Genomic DNA, 16,882 nt, shown 5'->3' on the forward strand with positions numbered 1-16,882 from the left:
TTGATTTTTTTGGATATCATGCGAAATTCTACATAAACTCCAATCGGTATGGTCCCTGAAGATGATCTGGAAAGCATATCGAAATATATTAAGGGGAAAAAAGAAAACAAAAAGGGATTAAACCTTTGGCTGTTTTCTATCGACCTTGAGCCGGCAAACACAAAAAAATTAATAAAAAAAAAACAACCAAACGAAAGTCGTTACAATTTCTATATAGTTGGAATTGCAAGTTGGTCAACTTGTACATATGTAGTCCAATTGGATATCCGTTTCATCTTAGCAGGGTTAGTAACTGTAACTGCGGTTTAAGGATAGTTTATAGGGTTTGATCATACATATTTGGCTATTTGATTGATTCTAATAAGCTTATGGAAACCGAACCGGAACTTATATTTAACCGTTAGAGTCGTTTCCGAAGAAGCGTTGAAAATCTTTTAATGAAAAAAAAAAACGATTTTTGGTCATTCTAATTCTATTTCTATTCTGTGTGCTGTGTGTTTTTTTCTTGTTGGTTTTGTTGTTGTGTTGTGCCGCCATTAAATTTCTGCAAAAGCACAACACAAAAACAAAACTCTGTTTTTTTTTTCGTTTTCTTTCGTTCTCTTGACGTATTCGTTTCGTCGCTGTCGTCTGTTGTGTTGGCTGCTGTTGGCTGTCGTTAAGCGCCGCGAGTATCTGAGAGATACGCTAATTGTGGAGCTACGCAAAAAATGCCGGCAGTTTAGTAACTGGGGGGGAATATCTAGACGTCTCGCTCTAATTGGACTACCAACAGATGCTAGAGTAAAGATACAAGCACGACAATCCGTCACTTGTGCTCGCCCGCGCTCCCTAAGAAGAGAGAACCGCAGTCGAGAGAGATCTCACACAGCTGGTGTATCTTTTGGATTGCTTTGCGAGAGGGCAGAAATTTACGGCGAGAGGGCAAAAATTTACGGCGAGAGGGCAAGAATTTACGGCGAGAGGGCGAAATTTACGGCGAGAGGGCAGAAATTTACGGCAAAAACTACCGCGATAAAAAAAAAAAAGTTTAGTTTTTGCATCATTGTCATCCGGTTCGGTTGTGTCTGCGCGAGACTGGAGTTTGTATTTCGAGTTCGAGTTCGAGTTCGAGTTCGAGTTTGTATTTCGTTTGGTGAGGTTGCCTTTTGGGTACGCAAAGAGCTCGATAGTCTCATATAAAAAAAAAAAAAAAAAAGAAGTCTCTTGCTGGCCGCCCCACTCTGTCGACGTGTCTTGCGTGCGTGTCTCTCTACCTCTTCTCTTTGGTTCACGCTCTCTCTCTCTCACTCAGCTCTTGGCTAAGCCAAATTTATAACTAAATCAACAATTTGTGGCTAAATTATTATCAAATCTTTCACAAAGTGCGCAAAAAAGTTGAATAAAGTTGGCGTAGCCCAAAAGAAGAAGAAAAATAGAAAAATAATTCAAAAAGCAAAGCAAAGTGCGCGTGTGTCTCTGTGTTTGTGTGTGTGTGCGTGTTTAACTGTGTGTTTGCGTGAGAGGTTCTAGTTTCGTTTGTTTCCATCGATAAATATCAAAACGCAGATTCCGCAAATTTAGCAAAAAGTGCTAAACACAAAAAAAACCCAAACTGCAATTGAATTGAATTTTAATTATAATAATTTTGTGAAAACTAAAATCAAAGTAGAAACATTTGCGATAAGGAATTTTCTATTTGGTTTATGGAATTTTTGTAAATGGTGTTTCATTTGCCACATTGTTTCGCTCTCTTTGCTTAACTCCTACGCGGCGTGCTCTCATGCTCTTTTTTTGCTCTCTCGCTCTCTTCTTCACTGTTTTGCTTCGTTTCATAATCCAATTGTCGGTCGGCTCGCGTATGTTCGTATGTTTCGATTCGCTTGTTTCGCATTCCGCGTATCTTTATTTATATTTTGTTTCGATTCCAATTCGTTTCGGCCCTACATCTTCATATAATTAAAATTTATTCAAAAAATTTAATAGTTTTTGATTTTTTTCTCTTTTTTTCCCTCCAATTACATTAAGCAGTTTTGTCTTAATTGACAACAAAAAAAAAAAAAAACAAAAAAATAAACTAAAAAAAACAACAACTATATATATCCGAAATTTCAATAAAAAAAGAAATTTCACATAAACTGAATATATAAACAAAACAAAAAATAAAGCTTTTCTAGCCTTGACAAAAATCATTGAAAAAAAAAAATTTAAATATAAAAAATATATCTACAGCATATATATAAATTAAAAATATATATACACACTACAACGGTTTCACTTTGCAAAGTTGTATACAAAAAAAAATCAATATAATATATAAATAAATAAAAAAAAAATTTTACAATTATTTAAAAGTTTATTGAAATGAATGTGCAAGTTAAAGAAAAATAATGTTATTTAATAATTAAATATGCAATTAACTACACTAATTAAAGTTGGATTAACTACGCATTTTCCATATACAACTCTCTTGGGATTATAACTTCGATATTCTTATATCAAGGAGACACTTGAACGGATATACAAAGGTAAAAGAAAACAACAAAATATGCAGGGCTTATCCTGTCCCAAGACTACTTACTAAATGTGATGGTCAAAAGAGGAAAAGACTACAAAAAGTCAGGAATTCTTTAATCCTTAATGTTTGCCAAAGTTTAATTTTAGAATATAGAGTTTTTGTGAATGAATTTCTCGCTTCAAATGTATGAAATTGTGATTCAATGATCGCCTTATTGATGAGTAATGCACAAAACTGATAAAGTGTTGTTGTTGGCAACATACACAGACATAAACGATTCATATCTCTGTATAAGAGTGTAAAAATTAACAATATTCCTATATCTAAAAGGTTGTAAAGTTCTTTTATCGAAGACTCTATTCAGAGTGTATTGAGTGTTTTTTCAAAAATATATTTTTATGGCATTTAATGGTTGTAAATTAAATTTTTACACAGGAAATTTATGGTTGAATGTACACGAGTGAGTTTTATACATACATAGATCAGGGATATGAGTGATTCAGAGAAATGGACAACAGAGAGGACCCCCATTATTATAAACATTTGCACATCGGTTTTTTTATATGCCCTTCTTTTGCTCAGATGGGAGTTTAATATAATTTTAACATAAGGATTGCTTTATATGCAGATATTTATGTTAATTATTGTTTATTTCGTAAAGTTTTATGGTTGTTACAAATATTTTTTGATAAGTTTTCACTGGAATTTACCTGGTAAAATATGTTAACCTGCATTCTTTTTAAAGTTAAAATGTTTTCTTATTTGTTTCTTTTGAGCAATTCGATTTGTTTTTGTTAAATAGAAGCCATCAAAGAAGCACAGAGGGTTTGGCTGAAGGATCCTTTTCTTAAATTGATATTTGAAATACAAATTACTTTTCTTTTTTTGTGTTTGTTTTTCTCTTAAACATAATATTTGTATAATTTTTATACTCTTAATTATGTGTTTTTTAATTTCGATATATAAAAAAGACTTAATTCAAAGGACTAATCTAAATTGCTGGATAAAAAGACTTAATTCAAAGGACTAATCTATATTGCTGCATAGGTCTGTGAAAGGGAAAGAAATTTTGGCCCCTAAAGTATGCAAAAAGCAGTTTAAAAATTCAAAAAATTTCTAAAAGCAAAAAAATTTTATTAAACAAATATTGTTTATAAACAAATTTTAAGTTACAAAGCTTAAGTTATTACACTCTATCTGTTAATGTTGCATTAAAGTTAACTGACGTATCTAATTAAAAGATTATTGCGATTTTTATTTACCAAACATTGTGAAAGTCTCTGTCGATGTGTCACCCAACTAATTAGACATTGATCATTATTTCCATTAGCCAATTACAAATTGGCTCAGCTTATAAATATATGTACATGTATGTGTGTGTGTGCATATCTATATCTTTATCAATTGTGTGGGTTTTCTTTGGTTTTGTCCGGTTTTCTTTTCGTTTTTGCAAGACCATTGATAAGTAATTTCAAAGCCCTCCAATGCAACTAAATATAATTCTATTCTAGAAATGCTCACACACACACACACACAGAGAGAGACAAAGTTGAGACCCCTGTCGATTACATAACTAGCATGAGTCGCTCAATTCAGTTTTTTTTTTTTATAATTCGTTTGGTTTGTTTCTTCGTTTTTAGTTAGCTAATACATAGGCAAACATGCCTAAACAAACCTCACACACAAACTAACAAATACAGATACAAATACGGATACAGATACAGATACAGATACATGTGCATGTGTGTTTATGTGTTCTAACTCTTTCGTCAACGCTCTCAGAGATACATTTTGTCGCACGAGCGTGTCCAAAATGGTTTGTTTGCCTCTTTGCCTCTGTCTGTTTTTTTTTTTATTTTTGTTTGTTTGTTTGATATCTCTAAATACAACAAATTTATTTTTATATTTTTTTTCGTTTTCATTTTCTTTTTTTTTTTTGCATTTGATGATGATTTGATGGAAGATAAACATTTTTAGAATTTTTTAGATTTTTCTTCTTCATCGGTGTATAAATATATAATATTCTATTTCAAGTTTGAATCCAAGTGATTTCTCTTAGATTACAAAAAGAGAATCTTTTTTTTTTTTTTTTGCGACTTATATTTTGCTTCGATTTAATTAGTTTATTTGTTGCTGTTGTCTTGGCTCTTTTTTTTGGACAGGTTAAACCAGTTTTGTTTTTTTTGTTTTATTTTAACGTTCTTAACGAAAAAAATCAAATTACTTTATAGTTTTATTTCTTATATACTTATACATATTTGGGTGCCCCTTAGCTAAATCGGCCTGCTCATAATTTAATATAATTTATACTCAGCGCTTAGGCTTATCGCAGTTCTCTCCTCTCTCTCTCTCACACACACACACTCAAAAATACTTAAAGAGAGGGAAGAGAGAAGACCTCCAGTCAACGATTAGATAATAGCATTTTAAATAATGTCTCTACTGTACAGTAGACACATGAAAAATGACCAACAATAAAAATGGACTTTGTTTTGAAAAAAGGCAAAAACTGATAACACCAAACTGAACGTAAAACGAGAGAAACACACACATCGCCAAACAAATCCAAAGAGATAGTGAGACTTGAAGAAATTGTATATGAAAAGAGAGAATTTGTTGCCTGGCTCTCTCTTTCTCTCACTTTTTTTTTGGCTGCTGATGATGTTAATGAAATGCTTTGCCAAATGCACGTCACGGAATATATAAAAATAAATTTCACTTTTTTTCATGGCTCTTAGACACAAATGGTATACGAATTTAGTTAAAGGTGAATTTCAATTGATTAAATATAACTTAAAAAACTATTTTTTGTTATGTTTCCAAAAGGAGCTCATCAAGGCAATTGCATCCAAAACTAAAGCAGCTTAATTGTTTTCAATAATATTTAAATTTAGTCAAGTTATTAATCCAACTTCTTAACTTAACTTGGATTAGCTTTTTGAAATGTTTTCTTAAATGTTTTCAACAAATTTAGTTTTTTCAGAGCTCAGACTTTGTAAAAATGTATTTTAAGAAAGATTAATCTAATCAACTATACTTAGGCCTGAAGCTAGTTTATTTTTGGCTCTATTTGTCTTTTAAAATGTAGATTATAGATATGAGATAGTTAGAGAAGGTTATTCATACTTTGTTCTTAATAAATTTACATTTCTGTTGTCAATTGTTTAAATAAGATAAGATAAAAAATGACTCCTTGTTTAAATTGTTTCATGAATAGGATCTTAGAGTTGTTAAGGGTTAAGGGTTGTAAAGGATTAATAGAGAGGTGCTGTATTAAGGACATTCTTAGATAAGGCTGCACATTATTCTTCATTCAATGAAAGGAATTTGACTGCAAATAAAATTTTAATCACCACAAGATTCACTTTCATTTACTAGTAAATATTTAGTAACTGGAATGTTGTTTTAAGGTTCCAGGTGAATAGATTAACTTGGATAAACTTGTGAAATAAATCCCTTACTTTGTTGTGACAAAGGAAACCCAAAATACTTTGGGGAAGTCTTTTGCCAATTTTTGTAATGCCTTAAACAAAAATTCAAAAATTTACATATTTAGTCATAAAATTGATATTCAGTTTTACAACTTTAACTTTTTGATAGCTACTCTTCTCTGGTGTGCTCTGTGTTGATGGCAGTTGGTCATTTTTGTTCTGTTTTCTCTTTTTTTTATTTTTTACATGAATATCTATAAAAATATAAATAAAATTCAGATACGATTGCATATGGCTATAAAAAAAACTTGTTGTTTCTTCTCATCATGTTTGACCTTTGCGTTGTCAATGTCCTCAGAACCTTGAACGTTGTCTTTATAATAATATTTTCTGTCTCTCATTCTCACTCACTCATTCAGTCAGTCAGTCAGTCACTTGTGTAAGGAATTAAATAGTACAAGTGGAAAATAAAGCGCACGTTTTTCGACTTACATTTATTGCTGAATTCGCTGTGAAGCGTAAATGAGTTTGTCCTACAATTTTTATTTATTTTTTTTCATTTTCCTTGAGCTTCTTTTGAAGTTTTCCCATGTTAATTGGGAAATTAAGCGTGGCCGGCGAATAAGGATCCACATCCTTGCCATCATTCTTTCTTCTTGGCCATATAAATTGCTGTTGTTGTTGTTGTGGTACGTTTATAATTACGTTAACTTCAATTACTGCTTACGTACCAATATCATACCAATTTTTTCTCGACTTTGTGTTTTTTGCTGTTTCCCCAGTAAAAAACTGGTTTCCATATACCCCTTTTTTCTGTTTTTTGTTCTTCTTCAGCATCGCGGTTTGTTTTTGTTGTTGCCCGCTGCGAGTTTTGCTATAATTTTAATTTCTTTTTGAAGTTCTGCGCAAATGTGTTGAAGGTCTTTTTTTTTTTTTTTTTTTTTTTCTTGGACTGGTATTTAAATAGTAGTTAAATCATTTTTCGAGTATCTCAAATTCTCAAGCAGACATGAAAAAAAGTAAGAACTAAGACAAAGAATTGTTTATATAAAAATAAAAGAAATTTTACCCAGTTTTTAGTTTATTTTTAAAGATCCTTTTCTTAATTAATCCTTAATAAATTTGCATTTCCTGTGAAATATTCTTTTAATGATGATTTAACATCTATATTACCATTAAAACATTTGTGCAATTTATCTGAAATTTTTAAAAATTTGTTGGATACTTAATCTCTAAATCTCATTGTCTCCTTATCTACCTTTCTCTCTCTTTCTGTATCTCATTATCCCTTTCTAATATCTTTATTAGAAAGGGATAATGAGATACAGAAAGAGAGAGAAAGGTAGATAAGGAGACAATGAGATTTAGAGATTAAGTATCCAACAAATTTTAAAAATTTACTCTTGTAAAGCAAAGTAAAATGAGAATCCTGGATATCAGCTTTATCTCATTTTTCTCCCTTGCTACAGCTTCTTGTCTTGTCTAGGTCCCTTTCCTGCGCTTTTTCGTTATGAGCCTTAAGAAGTCTTCACTGCAATTCACAGAGAGACCAGCTTGGAGTGAGGGTAACGACTTACGCCAATGAAAAACATGGTCACACTGATTGTGGTGACTGGTAGTTCTTCCGTGTTAACAAATTTTATGTCAAAACTATAAAGACATGAATTCCTATTCATAGTAGCGTACACTTTTTCCTTAAATTTAATTAAAAGTTAATACTACACTTGAAAAACGTTTCATTGTTCCATAATTAATTAAATGTAGTTTAGCTTAGTCATCATTGTATACAAAAATGATTCATTTGTTTGAAAATTTATACATTTGCTCGCCAGCATGACTTTTCCTTTACTACTTGTTTAGCAAAGGAAAAAAAAAAAAAAAAAACACAAGCACTCCGAAAAGAAGAAATAACAACTGAAAATTGCGTTGACAAAACAAATATTTGGCATTTATAATGGGCATTCGCATTCCTCTCTGGCCTTTTGTGTATATTTTGTTGTTTTTTTTTTTTTGCTTTTTTTTGTATTTGAATGCTTGCATTAGCTCACACACAAAGTTTCAAACTGAATGCCTACCATAAACATTTTTTACGCCCAACAAACCGAACCTATGACATCAACATTATTTCAGCCAAAATATATATACACACAAACATTTATATTTGTATTCAAATTTCTATAGAGCAATGTGCAGGCCAAAAGATTGAGTGGGGAGAGGGTGGTCTAGCTAGTCTTAACTAAGAGCTGAGATTTGTTTTTGTCTCTCCTTCTCTGGCTCTGTCTTTGCCTCTTGGTCTGTGTAAAATTTTCCCTTTTTTAGAACCAACTAACAAATGAACCAACCAACCGAATGGTTTTCAACCATCCAACCGGCTAACCTGGTGGTCATTTAAACAACGCTGATTACTTAATTCCTCAGAAAACAGATGAGCTAATCACATTATGTGCTATGCTATGCTTGGACTTGGACTGCGATTCAACTTGACTTGACTTTGTCAAAACTTTGACTTTAGATTTTAATTAAGATAATTATAGTTTGAGCACAAAAAAAGCACCGAGAAAAAATGACTATACATAGATGCACGAACCAAATGGCAATTTGGACTGAACGCTGGTAACCCCAAGAGATGAAATTGTTCCAATTTGTTTTCTACCAGTCGAATTTCATGAAACGATTATTTACATGGACATTGCTATGCTTAGTAAGCAATTTGTCGAGCCTGCTGGAAGGTCATTGCTGATTTCAACTTGGGAGAATACACTTTTGTCTAAGGTCTTTAGGTTTTTACTGAAATGTAGAGGCAAATTAAGATGTTGAAAGGGTTTCATGAAAAGATTTCATAATCATAATTTGCCTCGTATTTTGAAATTTTAACATTTCAGCAATGATAAATAATAATTAAAATGCAAATGCGTTTTCGGGGAAAACTATAAATTGACTTTCCGGTTAAACTCTAATCATTTTTTGAAGTAGTCTCTGATTGTTTATGTGGGCTTCGAAGTGTTCCTGAACGTACAAAAAGTGAAAAATTAAGAAGCATATAACAAAAAGAAGCCTTTATCCTTTAAAGAGCCTTGCAGCTAGTTATTGATTCGGAAACTCGATGAATCAATTTTTTGGAGTTAAATAAATTTTGTTAAAGAACAGAAAGCATTGGCGGATCCATTATGAAGGATATAATTTTTGAGTTATTTAATTTTTTTCTATCCCCAACTAGTGAGTCTTTCCATGACAGAGAGTTAATGACAGATATCAATGACATCATACTCTGCTAATAATGCCCTGTCTTAAAACCCTTTTATAACTAGCTATCGTTTTTGTATTTACACCCAACTTTCGAGAAAGGCAAATGAACTCATTTGGAAATTTATTAGATAGGTTGATATTTCCTTTTCTTCACCCTTAGGACATTCCAATGCGAAAGGGAATTTCATATAAGTTTGTTGGGTTAGTCAGTAGGAAAAAAGGATCATTCCTTGAGGATTTTGTGGATTTGACTACAAAACCTTTCTTAACATTTCTTTCTTTGAAAAGCTACAACTTTTCAATACTTTTATCTTGTTTACGTCTTACCTCTTTCAATAATAGATAAGCTCAAAAATCAGATCTAAGATTCCGAAATTCTCAGACTTTTTTCCACTAAATGATGGAATATATCGTAGAACTTGTTCATCTCTAACACACAGATTGGGAAGCAATTGTATGAATGAACCTTTTTAGAATGAGTTGAGACATTTGTTTTTTTAGTCGCCTGGTTTTTGTGTTATTTTCTTCTTCATTTTTTTATTCGCAAACCAGCCGCAACTTTTCAACATGTCCGAAATGTCAATCACACCATTTGTGGGTCACTGCGAGAAAAAAGAGAGCAATATGGGAGAAAAAAGGGGGAAGAACGGATGAAAGGGTCGTGTCGCCCTCAACAGAGCAGCATACAGTAATGAGGAGTGAAACACATTTGCGTATGGATAGATAAACACAGACGTCAATTAGTTAATATGCTTTTAAAGACACACACACATACATATATAGGGAGAGAGAAAGAGAGAGAGACATAGAAATCTCTATAGTATTTTGACAATGACTAAATAACAAGACACATGACACAGAGCCAGAGCGTGTGAGTGAGTGAGTGAGTGACAGCAAATGCTAGACAGAGCAGGAGAATCCATAATCACATGTACAGTACGGCTCAAAAATTCGCAAGCTCTTGCAGTATTATTATTATTTATTTAATTTTTGTATTTTTTGTTGTTTGTTTGATATGGTTTGCCTTCCTTCCTTACTTTTTGTTTGTTATTGTTGCTTAGCTATTATACAACAACAATAATCACAGAAAAAAAGAACACGGGACCCAACATCAGCGCTGCAAAACTGAGTATCAAATCAAATTCATTTGAAGAAACACACACGCACACACACTGAAAATACATATGTACATATATATATGCGGACAACAACAATATATGGCATACATAATATTAAAAGAAATCGCACCCAAAAAACCAAATTGGCATAAACTACGCCGAAAATAAATTGAAATCTAAAAATGAAATTCAAATGCGCCGGCAGTAGAAAGATGGCAAAGGGGGGCGGTATGTGGAGGCAGATTCAAGGGGGTTGGGCATCAAACAAAACAATATACAAAATATGTGGGCACATACACACATACATAGGTGTGTGTGTGTGTGTGAGGGTGTAGAGGAAATACTAGTTATAGTTGTTGTAGGAGTGCCCACTGATCTGATAGTAGTTGTAGTAGAATCATTCATCCAAATCACGTCAAGAGTCACACATCTATGGCAAAAGCAATACTTTCGATTTCTCGATAAGAATGTTGAATGAGTTTGATATGGAATTTGATATGGTAAAGATGATTGCTAAATTTCATCATTTAGCTTAATTAATAATGGAATGCAAAGAGAAGTAACCAAAACTACTCTTGATAAGTTATCCTTTCCAGGTGATGAGGATATCAAAGAATGGCTTAGAACTCATCACAACTTGATTACGAGTGTCTTAGTCGTTAGTTGCAGTTCATTAATTAAAGTTAAAAATAAAAACGAAGTAATTCCCTCTCTAATATATGTATGTTCCGGAAGTATTTAATTTCTCTTAAGCGGAAGTCTTTTGTGGTAAAACATCTGTTTGTATTTGAATTCAACTCATCAACAATGTTGCTCTTTTATAATTATTTTAAAATCATTCTTTAATCCTTTGAATCCAAGGGATTTCAGAACATCCTATTAAATTCTATTCTTTTAAAATTGACTTAAGATTTAGTTTAGTTTGGTAAAGGTTATAGTGAAACTTTCTGGGACTTCCTTTTGCCAATTCGAAGATCACTTATCGGATTCATATGATTACATAATGCACTGGAAGAAAAACGCATTCTATTCATAGTGATTACTGGTCTAGTTTGTAGATTTCACATATTGGTATCTCCTTCAGACTCCGGATTCTCGGTGAAAAATGTCATTCATTCATTCAAATATAAAGACAAAAGCTGAATATGTCTAGATCGACGTGTCTATAACTGCTGATTAGGAATTCCCATAAGTATATAAACACATACATATATATTTTAAATGTCGTCAAGAATCGGTCTTTAATTTCTAAATAAAACATATTCTTTTCTTCATATGCACAGTGCCAATCAAAAGTGTATGGCCATTCATTGGCTGTATAATATCTATCTACCTGTTTTCACAGTCTTTGGGAACTGAAAAAAAACTAAGCACCATTTAAACGCTTGGTTTTCATATAACAAGGCTAAAACCACAGCCAACAAAAAGCACAAGAGCGGCAAATGACCAACGAAATGAACAAACATCAGAGCGACCACCTTTCAAGAATATGTTTGGATGTGTGTATGTGTGTATAAGCACACGCATACTATATAATTTTGAGAATCTAGAATAATTATTATTGTATGTGGTTAACCAATACAACTTCCAGTATCAAAAAACCAAAAAAAAGAGCGAGAAAGAGAACAAGATTTCAGTTTTTTGTTTTGGGGGGGCTTCAAAAGACACACTACCTAACATTCTGGCTCTCCAATGGGTCTCAGTGTGTGTGTGTGTGTGTGTGTGTTTTGAAATGTAGGGGAAATGTGTGTGTGTGTGTGTGTGTGTGAGCGTTTTATAAAGTTGATTGCACTCGATTTTTAGATAAAGCTTTTTCAAGGTCATCAACGAAAAAACGACCGAAACATACCAAAAAACGCACACATACTCTGAGAAAAAAGGCAACAGAAAACGCGCGCGGTTCGCTGCCGCTTCTAACAGCTTCCCAAAAGCCCAAGAGCCAGAACGAGACCAAACTACAACTAGAGAGAAGAAGAGATGATTGTGCTAGTGTGTGTGTAAAAGAAGAATCCTCTAAAACGAACCCCGAACGGACCCAGGAACCATGACCATAGGGCGCGTTCTTCTTTTACTTGATATGTATGTATGTGAGTGTGTTGGGTTTTGCATTTTGCCGAAATTTGAGCTATACGCTTGTCTCTGATTATTATTATACTCTACTCTAAATAGAGTATGGTAGTTTCAGTGAAAGATTTGAAAGATACCATGATTTTGCACGAGCAGATGATTAAAGTATGAGAAATGATGTTTAAATGGTTTCTTAGTATAGGAACTTGGGAAATTTCTCTGTAGTTTCATCAACATCGGTCAATTCTGCCTTTACATTGAGCAGATTAAGAAAAACCACAACAAAAAGGTTTATAATTCAATATCGTACATTAAATGATTTAAATATCTTTCAGAAATTTAAAATAAAAACTCTTTAAAGTTCCTTTTCAATGTTTAATAATCTGTCTCCCTAATAATCATATGAAAACCTTTACTAAGCAGTTTTTGTCTAAGCCAAACAATTAAACGAATTATGTTTAATTAAAAGTTATAAAGAATTTCAATAAAATTGACTAATTCTCAAAACTGTTGAATCAAGTAAACTTATTTCAAGAGCATTAAAACTTCTTCATTAAATAAATTCCATCAACTCTCTGAGTTTGGGTTTGTTTTGTAGTTGTTCTTCTCTTTTTTTTTTAAATCTTTCTTGGCATATTTTTTGTGTTCATTATTAGAGCGACGCTTTTATTTAATTGAAAACTATGTCGTCTCCTCTGACAAATAAATAAATAAATCAAAACAAGATTTATGTATTCAAATCTCGAGACAATGAACAAGAGGAGGGCCTACAACCAGCCTCCTCACCAAGTGTCTTTAGAAATTTTATTAGACAGACGAGTTTTGTTGTGGTTCTCCTTTTTTTTCCACATTATTTTGGCATGAGCAAAATGTATATATACCTATATTTTTTGTTTTGGCATTTATATTTTTTTGTTTGCAGCTGTTTTAAGTGAGCCGGTTTTTTTTTTTTAAAACAAAAAAAAAAGGAAGAATTTTGTTCGAAAGAACTTCCACTGCAATGGCCAAGAGAATGAGTTGAAGTGTAATTGAATTTACTATGCTTTGAGTAAATTTTAGCAGCGTTCTAGTTTGTTGGCTTACATTAAAGTCATATCTAGTAAAAAATCAACCTACAAATTTAACATATTCCCTTAGAGTAAAGAATTTTCCATGAAAATATTTTGCAGACAAATCAGTTTTACACATGAGTTGTTCTCATTGGTTTTTCGGGTCTCCATTGATCCATGATGTTATGGCGCCTCAAAGTATACAATTACTTTTTTTTGTTGTGTGTGACAATCGCCATGAAAAATTCTTAGACATCTAGACATTTAATTGAATTTAGAAGAACAAAAAATGCAAACAAATTGAAATTGAAAATTTAATACTATATAACACCTGTTAGATTTTGCAAAACTAACCTTTTGATTTCAGTTGATTGAAAAGGAATGCCATCTCAGTACATTGAAAGTCAATTAAAATTTATAAACAGACAAATACAAATTCACCAAAGCAGTCTATACACTTACATATTTAATATAGATAATGTTTATACATAGATATGTACATATATGGGAATATATTCTTCCAAAAAATCATCTATCAATCGACATTTTTATGCTCTTTAGGTTATTGGTTGAGTGAGCCATACTAACTAACTCTTTCTTTAATAGTTTTAGCATATGATACTGATAAATATCAAAAAAGTTAAATTCGGCTATGCCGAAGTTTATATACCCTTGCAGTCCTTGACAATAATAATTTCACATGTTCAAAATTTGTTTTCTGCAACTCAATTCATTAATATACAAACAAAACAATTTTACTCTTCATACTATGTACAATTTGTTCTTCTTCTTCCCTCATTCCCTAAGCAAAGCAACGCACGCATACACATACAGTTTATGTAGCGTTGCGTCTGTGTGTGTATGCATGTGCTCTGTTGATTTGATGATGACGTAGTAGGCAGCAAGCAGAGCTGCCGGCAGCGATTGAACCGATTTATATAGACTGTAACTTGTGTTCTATTTATCCGATCAGGGTCAAATTTTGGGATCTGAGATTTTATATCAAATTCTATTATATTGGTGAATTTCATGGGGATACTCCAATTTTTGCAAAAATTTTTGTTCCAGAGCTATATGATATAGTAGTCCGATCCCAAAGATTTTCATACTTTATCTCACCCGGGTAAAAAAAAGCTCCCAAAAAAATTTCATCCCGATAGCTCTTAAGATGGCTGAGTAAAACGCGTACGCACCGACGGACAGACGGACAGACGGACATGGCTATATCGACTTAGCTTCTCATGCTGATCAAGAATATATATACTTTATGGGGTCGGAAACGTCTCCTTCTGTGCGTTACAAACATCTGACCAATTTTATAATACCCTCTGCAAGGGTATAAAAAATGCGACTAGATTATAAATTTGGTGTTAAAAGATGCAAAAGAAACATTTTCACTGATTATTTTGATCGAATGAGAGATGTAAAATCCAAATATAATCTAAACATTTTGATGCAACTGCTTTCTCCCTTCAATATTTTGAAAAAAGCGAATATACCCTTTCTTAGATTAGGGTATTTATAACAATAGAACAAGAGAAATATTTTTATTGATGATGATATTGATTGTATGGTATGATGGTGTTGTGTACCCAACCATATACATATATGTATGTATGTATATAAATATTGTTGGACCATTTTTGGTAGATCTAATTTCCATTTTTACCATAATCAAATAGTCCACACTTAGGCACACATTCATTCGATTGGCAATTGCATTTGAATACGCTTCTATCCAATTCGTTTGAGTTCTGTGAATAGTAAAATATGCAGAATGGATAGGAATTTTTGGTTTCTGCGCCATTTCTAGGCACATAATCTAATTTGCATCCAAGTGTAAACAACAAACAAGGCAATGACAGAGCAACAGCAACAACAACAACGAAAAAGAGAAGTAAGGAAAAAAAAAAACAGAAATTGAAACACTTTTTATACATTCTGCAACTATTCAGATATCCATCATTATATTTAAAACGGTTTTTCATTCATTATTTGTCATTGCGACTGCTGTCAGACTTGTTTATTTCTATCATAATTACTCACCCACTTGATTATACAATAGATTCTTACTTATAGATACAAATATATACTTATACATATATATTTTTCTTCATCTTTAGGCTATTTTTTGCTGCTTTTAGCCCATATTTTTACTTATATGCATGCCTGTATTTATCTGAGTTCTGTTATTTATTTGGCTTTTATGTAAATTCGTTTCGATTGCTTCTTAGATTTCCTCTTGTTGTGGCTCCCTTCATAAATTATGGTGCGTAAATTTGACATTTAGCAGTGCCTTCTTTTATATATGTATGTATGTATAGGGCTTGATCTGTAAAGAAGTTGTTGTTCATGTCCAGACGTGGTTAAGAAGAAAACAAATGGATTTTTAATGCTCTATTGTAAGTAAAAGACGGGTCGATGTAAGTTAAGATGTAGGTGAAGGTGAAAGGAAACTGATGTCAGAGGTTATTTTATTGGCTTGTTTAATGTTAAACTGAATTGAGCCATTATCATGGCAGGCATACATCAATAGAAAAGATAGACATGTCTGCAAATCCGTTATCAACAAACTATCAATCTATAGTTACTGTGTTGAATTATATATTTAATAATCAAGAAGTATCAACTGCGATACCTACACAGGATGTATTAGGAGATATATACATTCTGATCTTTAACATATCTTTTTTATATAATTAAAAATATTCAACTTTCACTTTTCATTTGTTTAATTACTTCAACGTCGAGGTCACCTCTCTGTTACTGCCGTATATTTTACTGCTTAGAAGCAACCCAAGACTAAATCAAGATTCTTTTTTGCCTCTGTTGGAAACTAACAGCATGATTCAACCAGCACTTCAACGTCGGGGTCACCCATTTCAATGTAATCAAGAAAAATGTTATAGTAAAGTAAAATAAAGTCTTTCAACCATTTAATAAGAAGAACTCTCTAATTTTACTCCTGTTTTAAGTAATTCACATTTACTTTCAGATTGTGATCTTCCTAAGCAATTAAAGCTAATCAATGATTTTGTTGAATAAATTTTAAAAGGTCTTTTTTGGTTTTTTGATGGAATGGCTAATTGAATTTGTACATTGAGGTTTCAAAACCTGTATCCTATTCGTAAAATTGTTTTAATGGTTGTAGAAAATATCAGAGTCGTAAAACAAAAGTTAATATTATCTGATTTGTGTGTAATTTAAAATAATTTTCTTCCTATACTCACTCGCTGACTTCTTGAAGCCATGTCGAATGTGTGTTTTGTCAAACTAATTAAGTTTTATGACTCTCAAGTACTTTGGAATGTTTATAACTTGGTGCTTATCCTGCGTGAGTCTATTACAAGTCTTCGCCACTGACTCATAATTTAATGGCCAACGAAAAATAAAAATGGATGAGAAAACATACTGAAAAGTCATAAAACCAAAAAATGCGTGCGATCTCTGAGATAAAAACTGAAGAGGACTAAA

The 16,882-nt window shown here is 32.2% G+C and overlaps 1 protein-coding gene across 2 annotated transcripts in view; it reads left to right on the forward strand.

Moving 5' to 3' along the window:
- Positions 1-2,353: 2,353 nt before the first annotated feature.
- Positions 2,354-16,882, forward strand: part of tai (taiman) — a 91,207-nt gene continuing 76,678 nt past the window's right edge. For both annotated transcript variants that reach the window (XM_068295701.1, XM_068295702.1), the window contains exon 1: positions 2,354-2,507. The gene's annotated coding sequence lies outside the window, so the exon portion shown is untranslated. The remainder of the gene's footprint in view (positions 2,508-16,882) is intronic.

This window comes from Drosophila tropicalis, unplaced genomic scaffold, assembly GCF_018151085.1.
Source record: "Drosophila tropicalis isolate 14030-0801.00 unplaced genomic scaffold, ASM1815108v1 contig_845, whole genome shotgun sequence".
In the NCBI taxonomy this organism is placed as follows: domain Eukaryota; kingdom Metazoa; phylum Arthropoda; class Insecta; order Diptera; family Drosophilidae; genus Drosophila; species Drosophila tropicalis.